We start from the raw sequence: 10,632 nt of genomic DNA, 5'->3' as shown, positions 1-10,632 counted from the left end.
TTATGACATATATTAATTGCGAGATGGAATCATAATAAGTATGAAGCAAATCTCAAAATATAATAAAATAAAAATAAATCGGATAATAAACCTAGTCAACGGATGGATAGAAAATATATAATTACAAAATTATACAGTATATATTGATTGTTATTTTCAAAAAAATGATTTTTTTTTAGTAAATGTACTATATTGTAAAGAAGTCGTAAATATTAGGGCATATTTTTATAGAAATCATCATTTTGCTAATTATTGATAAAAAAAACTTAATTTAAAAATATAATATTAAAAAACTCTGGTACATAGATGGAATCATTTGTTGGTCTTCATTTTAAATACTAGTACAAAACCCATGCCAAGGCACGAGAAATATTTTTATTTTTTATCGTGACTATAATAATAAATATTCTTTAATAATGGACACTTATAAGGTTGAATATAATAAACTACCTTTATGTAGTGGTTCTAATAAAATATTAGTTTCTTTGAATTGAATGAGTTATCAATAATTATTTAGAAAATTATAGATTTTTATTTTATTTTTAGTTTATATAGATTTACTTATGTTATAGTATTGTTGGTGGAATATAACTATGGTTCACTTTATACATTTTGTGTTTTATGAATGTTGATACCTTGATGCGAGCTGCTTACATGATGTTTCTCTAGTTGCAAATACAAAATATCTCAAAATTTCAAAACTATTTTTTTTTTATATTTTTTTATTTCATTTCATTCATTTATTCATTCATCCTTACTTTATATATCATACAATTTACCTTCAATATATCCAACATAACATATAATGTTTTATTAAGATATGCCTTTACTTTTCTATTCCATTTCCATTTAATAGGTACAATGAATAATTAGTGAACACACACAAATTAAGAACGTAAAGTGTTACAAAAGATACACCAAAAACCAACATAAAATATATATTTAAAGCATATAAGTAATTTTGCTAAAGTATAACATGAATTTGTTTTTATTAGCAATTTCAAAACATTAGCGAGATTAAGCTCAATCTAGAATTATTAAAAACGAACAATGCTAAATTTCGTTTAAACTGCTAGTACATATGAAATTCATCATAAATAGTGAAAAAAATAGAATAAATAAATTAAATCTTCTAAAACTTGTTGAATATTTTCCAGTCTTTCGCCCTCATTTTAGAACGTTGGAGAGCTTTCCTCGTCTTCAATCTGTTGCATTCAAAATTTTCAAATCTTTTGCTGCATGTATAAATATTCAACAAATGAACAATCAAAAAAATATATATTAAAAAATCATAATTATATTAAAATGATGATTAAAAATAAACGCTTTAAGGCTTCATTGCATAAATTATTCGACTTTCTCAAATATTTAATAGAATCCTTTACCTTCATATAAGTGTATAAATATTTTAACACGTCTATTATTATGAAACTCTTTAATGTCCGACTTTTTTATTGATGATTTTATCATCATATTATATTTTAATTTTTTTACATATAAAAATTCAATTTTATTTTATTAAATTTTATAAACCACAATTCTCTGTTGTATCTTATAATTTTATTTTATCATGTAAAAGAATATTTTTATTTTATCTAATGTAGATAAATGTCCCATTATTTGACTTTATCTAAAAGATATAGTTAGAGATGCATTCTAAAACTTACTTTAATATTAAATCATACTCTTATATTTTTTATTTTTAAATCATTTTTATTCAATATACTTCAATTTTATACTTATTAATTAATTTAATTTTAATTTATGTTTTATTTACTTTTTTTATTTATATATCAAATAAGTGTATATTAGATTTATTTTATTTAAATTTGGATATATATATATATATATATATATAATTTTTTTGTGGGAGATTCGTTCCTTTCTTGGTCATGCAAGATTTTATCATCGATTTATCAAGGATTTCTTGAAGATTACCCAACCATTGTATGCATTGTTGCAAAATGATGCAAATTTTGAGTTCGATGATGCTTGTGCAAAAGCCTTCGATATGTTGAAAGATTCCTTGACTTTAGCACCCGTGATCCGGCCTCCTGATTGGATTCCATTCGATATAACGTGTGACGTTAGCAATCATGCCATCGAAAAAAAATCGGAGAAATATCGAAGGCCCATCACATGGGTTAAGGAATCGACGGTAAAGCCAATCCCTGAGGAATCGAACCTACTCCCACTTCTACAAAAGTGTTCATAGGAATTATTTTTTATGGTCTCGACACCCATCACATGGGTTGGCCATAATCTTCAAAGTCATATAGGTATATGTTATACATACAAGTTACTCTACTGTAAGAGAAGCAATTACATAATACTTCGTATATCTTGAACTATTCCAGTATCTTAATATTGTTAAGTTTTTTCTGGGTAAAGCTCCTTCAGTAAGTTTTTGCCAATCCCCCAAAAAAAGTATTGTAAATGTTATTGGATTTATTTAGGTGAAATAACTTTTCCTTTGTTTTAATTTGGTAATCTATTACCATTACTATTATTCGAATCTATTACTTCGTAGCATTCCATCGCGCATTCCAGTCAACATGCACTTCACAAATTCTACTAATTTTCAAATTGACTATTGGATGTAAAATATCAAAACATGTTTCAGTGTATGTGGGAAATGAGTCGTGATGGGATGCATAGTTCTGGTTTGCGTTCTAGTGGTGGATCGTGGGCAAGCCCAATGGAGTTTAGCTCAACCAATGAATCGGTTGTAATTCAGACTTATTTGTGTGGAATGGAAGTTATGCGAACATCGTAGACCACTACTAACCCGTGACGCTGGTTTCAAGGTTGTCATGGAGATTTTGTATGTTGTTTCGCCTTACCATTCAACATTAATATTGTATAAATTTATTTGTTAGGGTGTGCATATACGTATAATGAATCACAATTTGTTGAACCATCCGTTTTAGACTCATAGAGATCATATGCTTAATTATTTTTGGTATGACAGGGAAGGTAGTGCGGATTTTTTCAATTGGTTGACCTACTTATGAGCCGTAAGGCGAAGGAAATAATTCTAAATTTATTGGCAAAAATTGTTTATGCAAGAGAGATAGTTGAATGAGTGCTGGCAAGGACATCCGTACTTGAATTCTTTGAACCAAGAGTGTATAGCTCTCGTCTTGTGGCGTTTGGTGCATTCATAATATTAGTAATTATGTCTCTGTTTTGTGCTCATGTCGTTTACAGTTACAGATGAGATTATTCGACCACCTAGAAACAGTGAACTTTATGCAGCCTTACAATTCTGTATTTTTTTGTGTAACAAAACTTGAGCCCACTCCCTTTTATTTCTTCTGACTCGATGCAGTTGTGTTATTAGAAATGTTATTCTAATTTGAACCAGGGGATAATATTATAATTATTATATATATATATATATATGAATCCAACAACTATGGGCTAGGGTTGAATGGGGATAATATATATATATATATATATATATATATATTATTCTAATTTTGTACAGTTGATGGAGATGTCTAATGAGTACAGTTGACTGCAAAATGCTTATGTTTGAGAGGTAAATTTTTCAAGTTCAATTATCTTATATAACAAGAAAATATAAGTTATCTTGTGTAATTAAAAGTTTAACAAATTTTAGGTTTCTATACCATTTGAAGAAAAAGGTTAGAAATCGAGTTCGAGTTGAATCATCAATTGTTGAGGCGTATATGATTGAAGAAGTTTCAACATTTTGCTCTTCATATTTTGAACCACATGTAAAATCCCGATTAAATCAGGTTGCACGAAATGAAGATGGAGGAATGGTAGATTCTTGTGAAAGTCTATTTTCTACACATCTTAGACGACCACTTGGTTTTAGAATTGCAGTTAGATTTCTCGATTAGGATGAGATGAAGGCTGCACATAGATATGTGTTGATGAATTATAAGAAAATAGATTCATTCCTGCAGTGAGTGATCTAACTCGTTTATTATGTCCTCACAAATATTTCGATTGACTTGTGTTTATAATTAACATATGATCATCACAACTTCTGTAGGAAATTTGATGAAAAAATATAAAACAATTTCCAAGAATAACATACGTGGAACTTGAAACATTGCAGGACACAGATTTTTCTTGGTGGCTACTTGCTCATGTTAGTAATAGATTACTTTCTAACAATGTATGTATTACCAAATTCAAAATTATGTTATCTTATAAATTATTTTTTTTCTTGATACGAGATACCCGTAACGAAGTTGACGACCTCATAAGAAAGTTGGCTTATGGCCCCAGTCGACATGTTTTTTGCTATAAAGGGTACTTTGTGAATGGATTCAAATTCCACACTTTGGAATACGGGCATTCTAAAGCAACATCAAATTATGGTGTATGTGTGTTGGGAGTACGTACAATGAATATGAAGTAGATTATTATGGAATTATGAAAGAAATTATAGAATTGGAGTATTAGGGGATAAGACATGGGGTTGTCTTGTTTAAGTGTCATTGGTACGACACTTCTGATAAAAGGCTTAAGTGGCACACATCGGGTCTTGTGGAAATTAACTAAAAATAGAAACTAAAATCAAATAGCCCTTTTATATTGGCTTCCAAGCACAACAAGTCTACTTCACAAACTTTTCGAGCACCAAAAGAGAGGCGTGATTGGTAGGTAATATGCAAAGTAAAGGCTACCGATAAATTTGATGTCCCATTAGCTAAAGGACAAGACTAGAATATTGAACAAAGAGTTGATATTACTTTTCAAGAGGATGAGGCATCTGATCCACACTAAATTTTGATTGAAACTGATCGAGATGAGATCAATGTTGTTTCGGATGGTGTGGTAGAAGAAGTAGATGCAAATGAATTTGAGGGACTTCAACATGCTGTAGATTTTCATGTCATAATATAGGATGAAGATCATTGGGAATTAGAAGAATTCGAACCAGAAGATGAGAAGCAAGAACAAGAATATGATTCAAATGAAAGTGATGAGGATATGGACACTGTTCGTGTAATTTTATTTATTTAATTATTTCATTCTATCACTTTATATGCATTTCATATCAGCGTTGTTCATCATAGTAATCTCAATCTTAGAACTTAATAGTTTTTTATTTCTCTTTGACACAGGATCGTGACTAGAGGACAAGCCGGGCGGACGTGGGCAAGGGTGAGATAGAAGTTTGCAACTTCGAGATGAGAATGAGGAGTTAGTGGGAGATCATCTATCACAACCTGAAGATAATCCAAGTTCTAATCCTAGTAAAGAGGTGTGTGGACAAAGTATCTCGATTTGTATTCTTCCAAGAGGTTCGAACAGTGAAACGCAAGTAAGACAATTTTTCACTTTTTTTTTTATATTATTTATTATGCATTAAACAATTTTTATTATTATTATTATTATTATTATTATTATTATTATTATTATTATTATTATTATTATTATTATTATTATTATTATTATTATTATTTTTGTTATAGGTTGTTGAAACAATACCTTCAAAATCTGAAAATGAACAAAATACAGGGCAAAGTGAAGATATTGTATCACATGGATGTCGACAGGGACCCAAAAATGGAGCTCAGATCCCAGATCATCCAAGTAAAAGGACAAAAGTGACAGTGATGAACAATCGATAATTCCAAAGCTTCTAACATTGAGCTTAATATATTCATAAATAATGCTAGCTCTATTTCTTAATTTTATATATATTTTTAAATTTATTTTGTCAAAATAGATTTATTAAAAGTAGTGTTACACGAAACCTCATAAATGATATTAAAGGCATTTTCACTGAGGCACTGCCAAGATGACACGCAGTGCCAAAAGCATGTAAAGATTTGCTGTCGGAGAACTTCAAGGTAATAAATATGTTTATATTTAATCCAGTTTATTCATTTGTAGACATATTTTTGTAATTATTTAATGTGATTTACTGTTTTGAAATGTGATAGTTGAGGTATTGGTGGGATAATCTAACCGACGAGAAAATGAGGAAGGTGTTGAATGAAAATGCGAGTGATTGATTTAAAGAGATGATGTATAAAGTTAAGCAAAAGGCACTGAATGATGCTCATAAAAAGTTAGGTAAAGAACCAGAAATGAGTGATATGATTGATAGAGATCCTTATTGGTCGAATAACCAATTATGGAATGAGCTAGTTCAGAAGTATTGGGCCTCAAAAGATTATTTAGGAAAATATCGAACTGCCAGAAAATATTATTGACTGAAAAAGATGGTTCGATAACAAAACACACTGGTGGTTCTATTCCTATAGGGGCACATAGGCAAAAAAATGGTAAGTTTTATGTATAAAGTTTTTAGATATCTTTTATGTAATTTTTTAACATGTGAATTAATATTGTTTCGTATACTATAGGAAAAAGAACTTGGTAGAGAAGTGATTGATCTTGAGCTATTTCAAATATGCCATAGAAAGAACAAAGAACATGGGGAGTTCATCGACAACAAATCCAAAAGAATTAGTGTAAGTATAACTTGTCATTGGATTTAAATATTGGTTAGTATATATGTTAAGAAATTTTGTTAGACTTTTATTACATAAATGTTCCTTTGTATCTAATGTATTTGTGCAGGAAGAATACCTTGCAAAAATGGTTGTACTGATGTTTCTTCATAGTCTTCATTCGATATCTCAACTTGGTATGATATCATTGGAGGTCTTTCTAAAGGACGCTTATATGGATTTGGATGTAGCTCATCATCTACAAGTTCAAGTTCAGTCAATTCTACACTTAAAGTATCTGACGAGAAGTTTAATGAGTTAACAGAAGTTGTGCAAGACATGCGCTCTAATGCTACAAAGATGGAAGAAGAATTTTCAAGAAGAGAAGAAGAAAATAGAAAATTGCTTAAAATTGCTCTTAAAGAAGCTCGAAAGAGGGAGGAAGAGGCTCGGAAGAGGGAGGCAGACCTACAAGAATTAGTTCAAAAATTACTTCAAGATGTGAGATACACAAACCATCAATTTGCTGGTGGGTCTGGACAGCAGGAGCCACAACATTCCAGGAAAGATCATTAGTTTATTTTTTCTATTGGTTGTTTACAACTTAGTTTACGTTGATTTGAGTTGTATTTTGACTTACGTTTGTTGATTTGAGAGTGTAGACATTGATATTATTTGGTAGTATTTTGATGATACAATGACATTAATTATATTATTGTTGGTTGTATTATGAGTATCTGTTTTGTTAATATTTATTGTTCTTGGTTTGAAAAATTCAGATCTTGATATTGATTGAATGTATTTGATGGTATGATGACTAGGATATGGGTATAGAAATTAAAAAATTTGCCAAAAAAACCAAAAAAATTAAAAACAGATTAGAGAAGAAAAATTTTGGGAGTTTAGAGATGGAATCAGAGACGGATTAGAGATTGTTAGGTTTTATAGACGGATTAGAGACGGAACATTTTGTGCGTTTTAGAGACAGAATCAGAGACAGAATTAACAAACAAAAACTTTACCTTTAGAGACGGAAAATACTTTTTTTTATCAATAATAACCCAACCAAGTCAGTTTGCATGTACAGGAGAGTCCCTATATAAAAAGGCCATAATACAAAATATATACTAATAGAATACATAATCACATTTCAGACATGAAACTTTGACCAGTGCATTGTTCAAGCCAACATTAAGAAAACATAAAATAAACATAATTTTAAAAAAAAATTATAAATTCAAGATATTTAAGAAATACATTCTTGCCTTATCCCTTGTCACAGATACAATAAATCTCCCTAATCAAAGATGTTTTCTACTAGTTGGGAACCCACAATTTGGCAATAGCACCATATGCTTACGGATCTTGTCCTACGACTTCACAAAAGAAAAAAAATATGAACATATCATGTATGGTATGAAGAAACTTAATGATGAGAGATAAAATAATAATCAAACAACAGACAGTATGAAACTCATAGAACATATCTGGCTAGAAAGAAACACGGTAACCTCACCTATATGTGTAGAAACTTGTAGATATCAAAGTGAAGTATAGGAAAAACTTTTGCCCATTGAGGATGAGTAGTATCACTGCAGTCAAGAAGAAGAGTAGTAAAAAGCCAAAAAAGTAGCTGTTTTGACACAATGCACCTGACAAGATTGTTTGGTGAAATATAAGAATATTTTCAGGTGAATAAATATATTGATGAGGACAATTTGGACCTTCAAGATTTTATATCACCATCTACGGGCCATGCTAATTATAATACCATGTAGATGGGGAGGAGTAATATCACAACCACATACTCAACAGTGTCGGGCCCTATGCTCTTATAACTGGCGCATTTTGAAAGTAAATGAAATGATAAATACAATAATTCGGTCAATAAACTTGCATCACGATAGACTCATTAAACTACTATATAATAAATTCATATTAAAAGATATAAATAGTTATTATAATAAATTATTCACATTATGTGAAACAAATACCCATAAATTTGATGGGACTCAAATACATTAACTCGAGCTTATAATTATTTTATTTTTTTTTTTTTTGAGAAGAAAAAAGTGTAGTATTACTAAGTCTTTAGATCAGATACCAACAACTGAGCAATATATGCAGAAATGTTTCCAGAGTCCACTGTGAAGGTTCCAGCAGAACAAGCAAGGCTATGAGCTACTTGGTTCCCTGCTCTATCAATTAAAATGAAAATCCACAACAAACCCTTTGAGCTTATAGTTTATTTTTACGCCTACGAACATGCAATAATTAAAGGATATTAGTATATAGCACACAATCCCTTTAATTGAAATAATTAATTTAGAAAAATAATTTTGAGAAATGTAATCTTATTTTAAACTATTTAAAACAATAATAATAAAAAAAATAAAAAAATAAAAATATACTTTTTTCATTCTCCAATTATAAAATTAAACAATTTAGAAATTCCCTCGTAATTTTGCAAGGCTTGAAGGAACAACAATGGTAAAATGAAACTCTTCAGCTTCCGAAAATCTCACAACCACAAGGCTGTGAGTTCTAGTCTGACCGATACAGGTGTTTTATCTACTTCTCGTAATAAGGTACATCTTATATCTTTATTTAATTTGAATATGTTTTTATTTTAAAATATTAATGTATTGAATTTATATTTTAATTTTAAATATGCTATAAGATGTAATAATGAATCTTATTCCAAAAAAATAAAAGAACAATTCCAAGAATGAGCTCTTATACAGCACTCTCAACATGGAAGACTGTATCCTGAAAACAAGTACTTGTTGAATAAATAGTGTGTGGAAATCCATGTGTAGAAAACAATTTGCAAGGGCTTTTTTCAGGTTAATAAGCTTTGATCAATGATATCTTAGCCAAACGAGGTTCTATGAATAAATTTAAGGTTATGGGTACGAGTTCCACCAGACATGTGAGCATTTGTCTCGCTTTATGTGAGTTATTGTAATTTATTTATAATCATATGTTGATATATTAGTCGAATCGAGAGTAATTGTAATTTGTTTACAGTCATATATTAATGAATTAGTTAAATCAGGAGTTACTGTAATTTGTTCACATTCATATATTGATATATTAGTTGAATCGAGAGTTACTATAATTTATTTTACAGTCATATATCAATGTATTAGTTGAATCAAGAATTACTATAAACAAATATATTGATGTATTAATCCGATCGAATTGATGTAATATTAAAAAAAAAACACGTTGTGTCTGATATTTTCCCCCTCATAATTTAAGATTGTCATTAATGATATATTAAGTGACAATTATATCTAAATCACTTAATTTGCTTCTATAGTTTTATACATAATTACTAATTGTTTATACGGATCTATTTCTTTTATGGCAAAATCATTTTAGAGACTGTTAATAAATTTAAATCATATCAGATTTACTTAGTTTGAAATGTTAATTGCTTTATAGAACTATTCAATTTTATGATAATAGTATGTAATTGATGATTTTTTCACCATTCTGATGATATTTCAATTACCAAAAATAATGTCATTAGCAACAACATAAATTCATAACAAAATACTGGAATTCGTCTCTATTGCAATTTGGTAAAAAAAAATATTTATTTGATTATTAGCTCGTCGCTAATTTTAGCATCGAATTTTTTGATTGTTGATTTTGCTAGAAATTTTACTAACGAAAATATTTGTGAGAAACTTTGGCGGGAAACATACAAAACTTTTTGCCAAGTCTAATTAATTACAAAGTTTCGTGACACTAGTTATAGCAAGAAATATCTCGTTTCTAATATCAATTTTAAAATCATAATAATTTAAAATAATTCTTACTAAATATGTTGTTAATTACTATAACAAATTAATTTACTCTCACTTACATTCTTCACGCTAGGCACGTAACAAAAATTTCACATCATCCACAATATTTAAATTGTGATTATCAGAACCTATATTAGAAATTGATTAGGTCAAAATTAATAGATTTCCAAATAAGATTGAGATCTTACATCCAAAAATAAAACAATCTACATGGAAACATGTCAATGAGACAGTAAGTGTATATAGATTTTATTACATCCTCAAATATCCAAAAAATGCAAAAGCATCATTGGCGTACCTTTTATCATGGTCAAAAATTAAAAATTTCAACAACTGACTTCAAATTTGAGTTATGTTCAATAATTAGA

Source organism: Sesamum indicum, linkage group LG2 (genome assembly GCF_026168435.1).
Source record: "Sesamum indicum cultivar Baizhima isolate 11 linkage group LG2, ASM2616843v1, whole genome shotgun sequence".
Lineage (NCBI taxonomy): Eukaryota > Viridiplantae > Streptophyta > Magnoliopsida > Lamiales > Pedaliaceae > Sesamum > Sesamum indicum.
This window is presented reverse-complemented; position numbering follows the sequence as displayed.